Source organism: Sciurus carolinensis, chromosome 12, assembly GCF_902686445.1.
Source record: "Sciurus carolinensis chromosome 12, mSciCar1.2, whole genome shotgun sequence".
Taxonomy (NCBI): Eukaryota; Metazoa; Chordata; class Mammalia; order Rodentia; family Sciuridae; genus Sciurus; species Sciurus carolinensis.
The window spans coordinates 34355253-34368482 of record NC_062224.1 but is presented as its reverse complement, the minus strand read 5'-3'; the positions used below and the strand labels follow the sequence as shown (position 1 = coordinate 34368482).

General features: G+C 36.6%; 2 pseudogenes; one reads left to right on the top strand and one right to left on the bottom strand.

Annotated features, from left to right (window-relative positions):
• Positions 1-3325: 3325 nt before the first annotated feature.
• On the bottom strand, positions 3326-6849 carry LOC124961214 (succinate dehydrogenase [ubiquinone] cytochrome b small subunit, mitochondrial-like; annotated as a pseudogene).
• Positions 6850-6861: 12 nt separating this feature from the next.
• On the top strand, positions 6862-7801 carry LOC124962028 (casein kinase I-like; annotated as a pseudogene).
• Positions 7802-13230: the final 5429 nt, after the last annotated feature.

The window sequence follows — 13230 nt, the reverse complement described above, 5'->3', positions numbered from 1 at the left end:
AGGATGACATCTGTGCAGCCATCTTATGTAAACAAACCATTTTGCGAACTGGCCTGTAAACCGCCCCCCCCACAGGAAAGGGCACGCAAACACTAAGGAATGAGAAACTATCTTAATCACCAGGATGCAGGCAGTTGCAAGAGCACCCTCAAGAGCCAATACAGGACAAACAGGATGTACTCGGCACCCCTGCTTATCAAGCTGTTAAGAGATATCTGTCCGAGGAATGTGCAGCTGCCCAGAAACTTTATCTATCAAGGACAAGGGGACCTAGCCCTGACTCATCTCCTGCATAGTTCACCCCTTCCCTCTTCCCTACTTCCTCCAGAACCGTTCAGTTTTGGCAGGACCCAATGAGATTCAAATAAATTAGCGGGACCCAACCAAAAGAGGACAAATGTTTAGCTGTTCAAATGTTAACCAATTATGTACAGGTCTTTGTGTGTGAATGCTTGATAATCTCTTAAATAGAGTGCTTTCTCACCCCTCTAGACCACTCCCCACTCAGCCCTTGTAGTGGTCTCTGACGCCGTCCAGCAGAGTCAATTTGGCACGGGGGGGGGGGCGGCAAAGGAGTAGTGAGGTTCTTGAATTCGGAACGGTTTATTGATGAATCAGGAAACCCGGGAACTGGAACCTCGAACCTCGAACCTCTAAAAGAACCCCCTGCGCTCGAGGAGAGCCGGCTTATATCCCCTCCAGGAGGCGAAGGGTAGGGCTGACGCCAATTATGCAAAGATTAGGCAAGAGCTAGCTGCCCAATCATGGTAAAGGTCAAAACGAGCAGGAATGAGCAGGAGCACCTGTGCACTCGTTGTGTGCGTGGATTTAATTGGATACAACCAATGACAAATCACCTGGGTGTGCTTATGTCCATCAACCTCCTCACCACCGATGTGATCAAAGCAACATCTGGCTGGCTGCCAAGCGCCATTCTGGCACCGTCCACATGGTATAGCCCCCAACAGTCTGAGGGGCTGGTCGCGGTCCAGGCTCGAACTTCTTTAAATAAAACCTCGTTGTGTGATTTTGTCATGTGTGCACTTTGACTTTATGGGGATCGGTCGATATTGGACCCCAACATTACATATATGTATATGTGTGTTAATGTTTTAATTTCTCTGTATAAATACATAATTCATACATAATTTCAGTTAATATATCCCATAATATTCTATTGCAACTTGGGGGGGTCAAAATATTAAGTTTACATCTATGGAAATCATACAAATCTAACAGTTTAAAAATAAGGGATTTAAGAAATTGAACTTGTTTTCTGGCCCACAATCTCTTTTGCTTGCTTCTGCCTCTTTCCTCTCTTCTTCCCTAGGGAAGGTTCTCCATCAGCTCATCACTTTGCACCAGAGTTTGATGAAGAGGTGAGATAATAAGCTGAGTCTCTATTTCAAATTCAGCTCAAGATAGCCTTTGAGAAATGTTAAACTGTGAAACAAGTTTTAGTATGCAGTTTATAGGCAAAAAATCTATGAATGTTGTGCACATAGAGTTCATGCTAGAAAATTTCATCCAAAACTTTTCAATGCAAATTCTAGCAAACTACACACACTTAGAAGAAAAATATTATATGAAAAGACATAAAATTTACATCTTCATAATTTATGTATACAATTTAAGGAAAAGTGGGTTGAACTTGACTTTATTAAATATGGCCCTGCTTTATTTACAACATAACTTCAGAAATATTTTCCCCAAGGATTGATGAAAACTGATGTACCATTTAGGATTTAAAGGCATATCCCATACATGCATAATCCATTTATGATTGAAAACAAGATTGGTTTAAATTGTGCCATCTCTTTCACTGAAAAATCTGAGAAAATCCTCTCTCCCCTTATTATTGAAGAATATTATCAGAACATAGTGGAAATTATTCCAGATTGAGTCAGAATGTTCTACAGAGTTGAGTGGTCTAGTTGAAAAGATTTTTCTTTGAAGGCCCAAGTCTCCTTTCCAGGCCTACTTCATACATAATTATTCTCTTCAGAAAAAGAGATCATGTAGGAAGATTATAAGTCCTAATTCTTGTGGTGGTACCAAAGGATTAAGAATTTGGAATAACCTGGGGTTTGTAACACTTATCAACAACTACCACTGATATTAAATCCATTCCAAGAAACTCAACCCTTTAATGGAAAAAGAAAAAAGAAAAAAAAGAAAAAAGAGGAGGGGGAGAGAGAGATTTTAATTCTGTTTAAGGAAATAGTTTCTGTCATCATATTCAGAGGTAGGATATATTGAAGCAAGTGAGTTCTCAGCACTGGAAACACTAGAGTACACCTGGCTCAAATTCTTGGTTGAGAGTGTTCTTTGGATAATTTTAACATTAAATAATTTAAAATGCCACATTCTATGACTCTGATATAATATGTGGTGAGTCATCAATAAAGACAACTGAAAGCATCATTAGATAGTTTCCTAGGAAATCTTTTTTTTTTCATTAAATACCAAATACTCATTTAAGTAAAAATAACAATGTGACACAAAGGTGAGAGTAGATGTAACAAACAATATTATTGTTAGAAAATTTCCTTTCATAAGGTAAATAGTATGCTTACTATATTTGTTGAGACTTCCTTAGAAGTCATAATTTGAGATAGCCTTCAAAATAGTTGTGAAAAATATCCCTTCCCTCTCATTTTTGTTTAGCAGTCTCTACATTTGGCATGGCCCAAATGTTCTTCCTTGTTGACAGGATTCCCTCAGGTACTCCACATAGGATTTGTTCTACAGCATGTCACTGAAGTGATTTTTCATGGAAGTCTCATGCTGGTGGCAAAGAGACCATAATATAATCTGAGATTTTAGCATCTCCTAATTTTAAAGTTTGCCTAGACATGAAATCATCAGTAGCTGGTATCAACTGAACAGGCAGGGAAATTTCCAAAATCAAACACTCTCTAATTTTTTGCAAAGTCTTTACTCATGAATTAACAGTTTTTCCCTTTGTACATTATTTCCAAGACAAATGCAGAAATATGATATTGATAATAATAAAGCTGAATTCTTTTTAAGAGACTGACAAAAGGCAAAAGCTCATATGTAAAGTTTAGTTTTACTGTGAGTCTCATGTGCTTGAAGAAAACCCATTTCTTCACTAGAATGCAGAATTGGGTCTCAAAAGTTCTTGGATAGATTTCCTTTCAAACCTTTTCCTCAATGATTAAATTATAAAATAACCATATGATTAGGAGGTCTGTCCACCAATGAACTTACCTGTTATTTTCTCCTTATTGTGAGTTGAATGGCATGACAGAGCAGAGGCAAATAGGCATATAATCAATTCTTTAATATTAAGTCAAAAAGGTCAAAGCTTCCACAGCATGGCAGCAGCTTTGCAGATGCCCACATCCTGATAGTTGAAATAAAAAAGTCCAACAAAGGCTAAAGCTGAGAGTGCCAAAAGGCCTGCCTTGGCATCTTTCTACAATGCATCCCCATGAACATAGCCAGTAACAACTTGTCCAAGGCCCCAGTGACTATGGAAAGTGAAGAATTCAGTCAAGGAGTAGTCCTTTGTAGAGCAAGGATTAAAATATGCAGCTGGAAGCAGGCCCAGGAGCAAAACACTGACAACTCTCTCACTAGTCCAGTGAAGAGATGTAGCCTTGGAAACAGAATGGTGGTTTGGTGACAGGTGAATGTGCTGTGTTCCACTCCATCCTGGGGTGGGTTGGTCCTGGAGAAATGCTGAGACATGAACAAGTCTGACCACTGGGGTTTGGAGAAACACAGCTCACCCTCTGTGAGCACTACAGAGGACACCCAACATCAAGAGAACCCCATCTGACTTTTGACCACTAAATACCTTTTAAATATGAAAACAGGCCTTACTGAACACACTAGTTATCACCAACATAGATAGAGCAATGAGTTCTCCAAGGGGTAAAAGTAAATTTTAAAGAGTGCATTTTATGGGGCTGGAGTTATGACTCAGAAGTAGAGCACTTTCCTAGTATGTGTGAGACACTGTGTTTGATCCTCAGCACCACACAAAAATAAATAAATAAAAATATAGGTGTCTGCCCAGAGCTAAAAAATATTTTTTAATAAAGAATACATTTTATAATATTAAGGGCTATTAGATACAATAGATACAAGAATGTAGACTAAACTCTGAGTTCTACTACTAATAGAACTACTGCTAGTAGTTACAGGTTTCTGGTGATAGTGCTTGGAAATGAGTAGATGACCTGCTTGATGCATGTGAATACATCCTGAAATGTTAGCATGTGGAATCACACATGTACAGGCACAGTCATACCCTCAGATCCATACTTCCAAGACTAAAGCATCTGAAAAGAGAACTACCTGAAAGAACATCTCTTGGAAAAGGATAAATGTTGACATAACCTATAATATCCACATATGAAATGTGTCCCTGCAGTATTCTATATAATATCATTAAGATAAATGTTCAATTTAATCATTCAGCATGGTATATGTATCATTTGTATCAGTATTGCACATTATTATATAATTAGTCAAATGACTCATCCTGCAACAACCAAACATACTCCAAAAAGCACTGGGATCTTTAAATGTCTAAAGGCCATTATACTCTGTCATAAAGTTATGTCATAATATTTTTCTGTACCAGAAAAATAAAAACAAGTCCTGTAAAATATACTTGAAGAAAATGTGAAAAAAATATACAATTTCACCTGATTCATGGTTCTAAAATTATCTTTTGAAATAAGCCAGTCATTCTCTGTGGCATATATTTTTTCAGATTGTCAGGGGAGCATTTGGAATAGTCAAAATATTAGATTACTAACTGGTGACCTTACTGAAAAAAAAATGATTTATTCAATGAATCACTGGAATTATTAATGTTTGAAGGGTTATATATTGCATTTGAAGATCAAAATATTCAAGATAATATTGTAACATTTTTCAATATGTAATTCTGCTTAATTATGTGAGTAATATGGACCAAAGATATTAGTGTCATGATCACTAAAATGGAGATCCAGGAAATCTGAAGTCTAGTCTTTATCCTAAATACTTGTTAAGACATTAATACATTTCTTAGCAATAGAGTGAAAAATTTAGATCAAATGATCTCTTTCTTCCCATATATTTTCTAATTCTAAGTCTGAGCTTCCACTCAGAAAACAGTCTGAGTTTTGTATCAATTAATGATGGTAATAAAGACTCCTATGTCCTGTGAAATTAACCACATAAATAGTAATGTCACTTGCTCAGATCGATTTAAAATGCTGGTGGCACAGGAATTTTGAAGCTCTTTAGAACTAAAAACAAAAAATACAACAATCTTCATATGTCCAAAGAAGATTTTTAAAATATATATGAGCACAGTAGCTTATTCACAAGAATAGAAGAAAGTAGAGTCTTAAATATTCAAGGTCTAACCAAAATTTGACTACTTTAATAAAAATCTAAAATGACATTGACTTCAATGTTATAATAGACACAAGAAAATTTTAGGAGAAACTCTGTTTTATTTCACATAAAATGTAAATACTAATATTCCAAACAGAGGAAGTTCATAAATTGTCCTGCTGTTGAAAGGGAAATAAAAATTCATAGTGACTAAAGTCTCTGCCTTTAAGCAGTCATTGTTTACATTATCTAACAAAATCCACCAAATGGTTTCAAATCACAAAACTATTAACATAAGATGAAAAATCAAAATTAAGTATTATAATCATGATTTTCTAATTACAAAATATGAATGCAAACATTTAAACAGTCATTCAACTTCTAAATCCCAGACACTACACAAAATACTAGGGAAACAAAGCTGAAGACTGGGAGAAAATATTTGCCTCTCACATATTGGATAAAGGATTTTCATAGAGAATATATTTTTTAAGATGTCAATACTCGTAAATTAAAAAAAGATACTTTTGTAAAATTGGGTGAAAAGCTTGAACAGACATTTCTAAGCAGACATTCATTAGGCATATAAGCACATGAAAATGTGTTCAACATAATCCATGCTAGGGAACTGCAGTCCACACTGAGATGCAATTATCCACTTCAGAATAGCTAAAATTAAGAAGACTGATAGTAATATGCATTGGCTTGGTGGTGGAAGAACTGGAACGCTGACACACTGCTGACAGGAATGAAAAATGGAAACTCTGAGAATCAGGTCAGGAGTCCCTTGAAAGTTCCACTCACTTCTACCATATGACCCAGCCATTATACTCCTGTTAGTCACACAAGGGAAAAAACAGTAGATGTTCATATAAAGATGAATATACAATTATTCATAGTGGATTTATTCAAAATAATCCATAACTAGAAATAGTCTAGATATCAATCAATATGTGAATGGATAAACTGTGCTTTGTCTAAATGAATGACTCATACCTACAATTGCACCAATAAATCTCAGAATACCTGAGCCAAATGAAATAAATCACACCATAAAAGAGTACATACTGTGCAATTTCCTTTAAATAAAATTTTAGAGGGAGTAACAAGATGGCGGCGGCGGAATGACAGGGGTGCCAGGCTGGAGCCAGCGGCAGTGGTGGCAGCGGTGTCACCCTCCTACCTCCCCGCGCCCTTTTTCTGGCCCGCTACGTTGCCATGAAAGTCAGGCGGCGACGGCCTCCCAGAAACAGGCATCCTGGCCTCAGTAACTGTGAGAACCACTCACGAATTGCGGCCTGGCTAAAAGAAACCTGACCCAGCAGCGGTGATCGGGTTTCTCTTGGCTGGTTCTGGGCCCTCTGCACCGGGAAAGGCCTCCGCTGTCCCCTTCCTGCCGCCCTCCTCCGCAGCCTTGCCAGGTGACGAGCCCCCAAGGCCTCTGTCCTCCCCTGAGAGGCATCGGGGCCTGGCCGCAGCCTCCATCTTCGTCTCAGGATGGCGAACAGCAGTGGCTCCAAGGCCGAATTCATTGTAGGAGGGAAATACAAACTGGTGCGAAAGATCAGGTTAGGTTCCTTCGGGGACATTTACCTGGCGATTAACATTGCCAATGGTGAGGAAGTGGCGGTGAAGCTCAACTCTCAGAAGGTCAGGCATCCCCAGTTACTGTAGGAAAGCAAACTCTACAAGATTCTCCAAGGTGGGTTTGGCATCCCCCACGTACGGTGGTATGGGCAGGAAAAAGACTACAACGTGCTCTTCATGGATCTTCTGGGACCCAGCCTCGAAGATCAGTAGAATTGAGTATGTGCACACAAATAACTTTATACATGGAGACATTAAGCCAGAAAACTTCCTAATGGTATTGGGTGGCACTGTAATAAGTTATTCCTTATTGATTTTGGCCAAAAAGTACAGAGACAACAGGACAAGTTAACACATACTGTACAGAGAAGATAAGAACCTCATTGGCACTGCCCAATATGCTAGCATCAATATACATCTTGGTATTAAGCAAAGTCGCCGAGAGGACATGCAATCATTAGGATATGTTTTGATGTATTTTAATAGAACCAGCCTGCTATGGCAAGGACTGAAGGGTGCAACAAAGAAACAAAAATATGAAAAGATTAGTGAAAAGATGTCCACTCCTGTTGAAGTTTTATGTAAGTGCTTTGCTGCAGAATTTGCTATGTACTTAAACTATTTTTGTGGGCTGCGCTTTGAGGAAGCCCTGGATTACATATATCTGAGGCAGCTATTCCACATCCTTTTCAGGACCCTGAACCATCAATATGACTACACATTTGATTGGACAATGTTAAAGCAAAAAGCAGCACAGCAGGCAGCCTCTTCCAGTGAGCAGAGTCAGCAGGTCCAAACCCCCACAGGAAAGCAAATTGACAAAACCAAGAGTAAAGTGAAAGGTTTCTAAGCAGAACAGAAGAACAGAAGAAGTGGAGCAGATGTTTGGAGCAGCATTTGTTTCTCCCCAAATATAGAAATTTTAGTTCATATGTACACTAGCCAGTGGTTGTGGACAACCATTTACTTGGTGTAAAGAACTTAATTTCAGTATAAACTGGCTCTGGGCAGCATTGTTGATGCTGTATCATGAGTTGTACCTGATGTAATTGTGAATATTAACTGAGATAGTGAAACATGGTGTCCAGTTTTCTATTGCATTTTTTTCAAGTGGGAAAGTTAACTAAATGGTTGACACTCAAATTGGTGGAGAAATTGTGCATATGCCAATTTTTTGTTAAAACCTTTCATTTTGAACTATACTGCTTTGAAATCTCATTTCAGAAGAACAGTCTTCAACCACAGTTGTGATGGTTGTAAATACTCACAATTTTGCATTCTTAGGATTTTTCCACCCCTTGGGTTTGCAAGTTGTTCACTTAAAACATTCTTTGAATGGTTGGCTTCTTGTCTTCAATCCAGCTGATATGGTAGCAACCAAAGATTCCAGTGTTTGAGCACATGAAAAACTCTGCCTGCTTACTGTGCTAGAAATAACAGCATCTGAAGTGAACACTTAAGAAAAACTTAGTGACTACTAGATTATCCTTAGGACTCTGCATTAATTAGAATGTTCTTGGTATTAAAAAAAAAAAGCATATTTGTCACAGAAATTTAGTTAACATCTTAGAACTGAACATGTATGTATGTTGCTTAGATAAATGTAATCACTATAAACATCTATATGATCTGGGATTTTGTTTTTATTTTGAAATTGGAGCTTTTCTGTTTACAAGTTCATTAAAAACTAAAAATAGTTTCTGTAAGGAAATGAGTTTTTTTAAACAACAAAATGCCTTGCTGACTCACTATGAAATAAAAATCTCCCTATTTTTTGATAGACTACTTTAAGCCATTTTTTACATGATATTCCTTTGCAAGTCTATTAAGATTTAGTGTTATAAATTCTCAATTTTTAAATTTAATTTTCCCCCATTTTGGTCTGAAGGGAAAGGCATTCTTTCACTTTTTGTGTTTTTAATGACTTGCAGGCACAATACCTAGTACTGCAGCTGCCAGAACTTGGCATTGTAACTCTTGCTGCCACTAACAGCTAGACTGATTTTGAGTCAGAATGAAAGTGTAAAACGGATTGACTACAAGATGTTTTTATTTAAAATACTTGTGAAATGGCTGTAAGTGTTTGACTCTAAACCTTGGAACAGAGTCAGACTATGTGAAGTTCAAGTGCTTGTTGACATCTCTAGCCCCCACCTGCTTCTATAGGTTACTTGTGTGTGTGCACTTTCAGTCTTATTTGCGTGCTGTTTTTCTCTGACCCAAGAGAAAGGAAACTTACTGACGATAATTCTTTAGTATAATTTATTCATTTATAGCATGTCAGGACAAATTAAAAGTACATTTGTCTGAAAAAATTTTCAGAATGTATAAATTAATGTATAGTGGCAGAAAGCTGGTCAGTGGTTATTGAGGGGCCAGAGGGAAGGATTATAAGGGGCATTAGAAACTTTTGGAAGATGAAGCTTATTTCCATTATCTTTGATTTGCATTTTCCTAGAACTAATGCAATCAAAATAATGAAAATATATAACCATCTTGATGGTTTCAGAATTTTAATAGGTGTAGTTTATTACATATCAACTGTACTTCAATAAATCTCAAAATAAAAATTAGAAGTTTGTAATGAAGCTTCATATATTCTTATTTGCTGAACCTTTAATAACCATGCCAAATACAAGAGTTTTGATGAATTATTTCAACTGATATTAAAAAGCAAAACAGGGGCTGGGGATATAGCTCAGTTGGTAGGGTGTTTGCCTCGCAAGCACAAGGCCCTGGGTTCAATCCCCAGCACTGAAAAAAAAAAAAAAAAAAGTAAAACAATTCTTATACACAGCATCTACCATATAGTCCTATCATATTTATCTCATTTTAAATGAGTGATCCTGAAAAGTCTTTGGATTTTTCTTTAAAATAAACATTGAATGCTGGGCATAATGCTAAGTAAATTCTCTAACCATACTATAGTTATGCTGCTCTTTCTCAGTAGAATGGAAACAAAGAATATCACATTTCTTAATGGAGGAAAAACCTCTTGTTGCATAAATTGGACCCCTTTTTACTACTTTGAATGATTCAGTCACACAGCATGCAGAGTCTCTAATTTCATTATTTCAGGCCTGAATTTTATTTAAAATAAAAGGCTAGAGGAACTCTCGGAGAATGTCAACAGTACACTCTTTGTGCAATACTTGGTGGGTTTCATACTCAATTTTTATGTTTATATTCATGATCACAGGATTCCTTTGTTAGTTGCTTGTTTATCTGGCTATGAAACTACTTCACTGTAAATTTGCTTTTCTTCTGGAAACCAATTCTTGAGTAAATATCATAAGAAGAGTTGATCCTCTAAATACTAGTATGGTCCAAATTACAAGTGACCTGATTAGAGAGTAAGAATTAATTTGAAGTGGATGAGCCATTATTAAATCTAAGTTGAAAAAAAAAACCTCTTCCATTTTATTTCACACAATGACATGTGTCTTACATGTACTGGGGCTAAGCAGAAAGATACCACTCTCCATATGGCAGATTCTCATTTATATTTCCCTAGACAGATCACCATTCCTAATTCATGATTAAATCATGTAAAAAGTATATTTATGCATATTAGAAATTCTCAAAAGGAAATCTGAATCTAAGTTTTTGGTTACAAAACTGTTAATTAGACCAAGTCCTTTAGATAGAGTCAGTGCTTTAACTTTGGGTAACTGAAAGAATTTTAATATGTGCAAACAAAAAATAATTGGATCCAGGGATAAGTAAGAAGTTTTTTCCCTGTATAATATGCATAGATTTACCTGCTAAAAGGATAAATAACATATATTCAACACCTGCATGTTAAAGTCATATGATATATAGGGAATGCAAGGAAAGATAATTATTTAGAAACAGTGGGCTCCAGTGTTAGTTCCAGTTCTCCTGTTCACAAGATGTTTGACCAAGGATAAACAACCTCTCTGGGCTTCTTTCTCCAAAAATGGCAAAAAGGATCTCTAATTTTCCCACTTTTCAGAATTGCTAAAATATTCAAATATATCTCACGTGTATCACACACACACACACACACACACACACACACACACACATCCTTTACAAAACTGAAAATCACATATTGCACTCTGCCTGGATTTCAGTTGTTTACCTATAAATAGTTAAAATGTCAAAGTATTCAAAATAATAGATTTACAAGTATGTGCTTTTAGCAGAATCTCAGTGATTGTGTCAAACTCATTTCTTTCCCATGGGTTTTTCATTTCAGTAGATCAAGTACTTAAAATTGAAGGCAACTGCAGCTATTTCATGCCTTGTGTTCATCTTTAGAGGTTCTAATCATGCATTATTGGGGTAGTCAAGGAAGAGGCAACTTAAAGAGCTTTGGTACACTCTTATTTAAATGATAAATGCATGTCAAAATAAATTTAACTGAATTCCACTAGCTTTCATCTCAGGACTATAGTGATGTTTCACATTGTTTAGACATTCTGACTCAAATACACATTTAAATAAGTTTTATGAAACTTACTATCAATACCTGAAAAGGCTGCTGGCTGGAAATGTTGAGGTGTTTCTTATTCATCTGTTGTTTTGGTTCTCAAATATATGCCACAGTATCTGTCCCCTTGAGTACTCCAGATTCACTGGTAGACAGCCAGCCTATGAATGTGCTTTCCAAACATGTGGTAGTATAAGGGTGAGGTACAGACCTCTGTGTCAGTGGCTTTAAAGATGGGGCTCAGTAAAACAGCCTTGTTTTGGAAAACCTGTGGCTCTGAAGGTTCTATGAAAAGATAGTGTCCTTTCACTGTGCCCTTCATGGGCTCTGCATTAAGTGTTGAAGTTGGACCCTGGTTCCTGGTCCATTCAAAGTCATCCTGTCTCTTGTTCCCAGGTACAAATTTCATTCTCAAGGTCACACTGTAATTCAGGGGCTGAAATTGGCATTAAATAACAGCAAGAGTAAATTAAGAACAAAACTAAATATGATTAAGAACACTGATGGATATTTTTGTTATGCAAAGGCAAGCCATTTTAATTTCAAAATGCAACATGAGTTTTGAGAAAGTTAAAAAATGCCAGATGATGTATCAAATAACAATGTTCCATGGACTGAAGGTGACATTGCTTTGGTAAATATTTTCAAAATGTTTGTTTGTGCCCCTTCCTCTTCCAGTTCTGTTATCATGACTCCAAGCAAATTATCATGCCATCAGGGCTAGTTCAGTAAGAAATTTCTGGTTCAGTGCATTTCAAAATCAACTGAACATTCTAATCAGAAGGGAGAATTAGAAACAAACAAATACCAAAGCCCAGAGATATTGATTTAGTTGCTGTGAGTAGTGAAACCATGCATCAGGAATTTTCTTATATGCTCCCTTGGGGATCCTAATAAAGTAAGAACAATCATACTTCAATGCATCTTAAGATTTTAGAATCACCAAGAGCTCTTGGTAAAATTGCTTACTTCATGGTAAAGCCCCCATACAAATACTAGTTTATGGAGTGAAACTTACAAATTCAAATTTTTAACAAATACTCAAGATAATTATTATGTAGGTGTTTTCCAAAACTCAGCCTAAACCTATATCCTGCCCACTCTCCAAGTATCTCTAAATGTCAGTGCCAGAATAACAATCCTTCAGTAGCAGTAGTACCACTTTTTTTCTTTATTCAAAATTCCTTTAATAAATCTTCCTTTAAACTAAACTTTAATATGATCCCCAAATTAAAATGCATCCCTCCCCTTTGCAGGAAGTATCTTTCTATACATCTTGAACTCTGACCCTGTCTCCCTTTGCACCTGATGCTTCAACCTCTGCCTTGTTACTCTCTGCTGTATCTCATCGGTGGTTGCCTTTCCTCTCGCTGACCTGTAACTCCACTGGCCTGGGCTATTTAAATTTCTAACTTCCTTCAGTCACTAGAACTATTTTGATATTAAAGGAATTGACTAGTCCAATTAAATGTGCTACCTCAATTTCTACAGTAATACAGGAACATGCTCATTTCTCAAGGCATGAGGATTTTGTTGACATCAAATATTTGCTTTAGAATAAATGGGATAAAATGTACATTTGATAGTATTTGGGTTAAGGGGAATTGATTTAAAATTCACAGGTAGTTCCACATTCTAACCTCATTTACATAAGTTAATATTTTTTAAAAATAAATGTCCACTGTCCTTTAACAATTCATCTTCATAATGAAGATATGTACTTAGTGCCAAAGGTTAACAAACACCCTGGAACAATAAATAAAGTGTGTGTGAATAAAAGCAGCCAGGTGAGAACAAATCATCTGTCTGAAAACTGCAGAGCA